The following is a 375-nucleotide window of genomic DNA, read 5'->3' on the forward strand; positions in this document are numbered from 1 at the left end:
TTGCGTCAATTCGTGTGGCACCCATACATCGAGCTTCTTCTTGAGACCAGCCTTATGCAAATGGTTCCAAACGGTTTTCTGGCTAATCTTCAGTTCCTGGGCAATGGAATAAGTGCTCACATGCCGGTCCGACTCGACGATTTCCATGATTTTATCGACATTTTCGACGATTAGCCTACCAGAGCGTGCCTCATCTTCGACGTCCATATTACCAAAACGGAATCGTTGGAACCACCGCTTTGTTGTTACATTCGATACTGTATTGGGTCCATAAACAGCACAAATTTTTTTGGCCTGCTCCGCCTTTTCACCTTGGTCGTAGTGATACTGAAGAATGTATCGAATTTTCTCTTTTTTTACCTCCATTTTGGAACG

General features: G+C 44.3%; 1 protein-coding gene across 7 annotated transcripts in view; it reads left to right on the forward strand.

Moving 5' to 3' along the window:
• Nucleotides 1-375, forward strand: part of LOC116850990 (tachykinins-like) — a 395129-nt gene that overhangs the window by 101008 nt on the left and 293746 nt on the right. The window lies entirely within an intron of this gene.

Source organism: Odontomachus brunneus, unplaced genomic scaffold (genome assembly GCF_010583005.1).
Source record: "Odontomachus brunneus isolate Ranch 3 - 2012 unplaced genomic scaffold, Obru_v1 Obru_scaffold_163, whole genome shotgun sequence".
NCBI lineage: Eukaryota > Metazoa > Arthropoda > Insecta > Hymenoptera > Formicidae > Odontomachus > Odontomachus brunneus.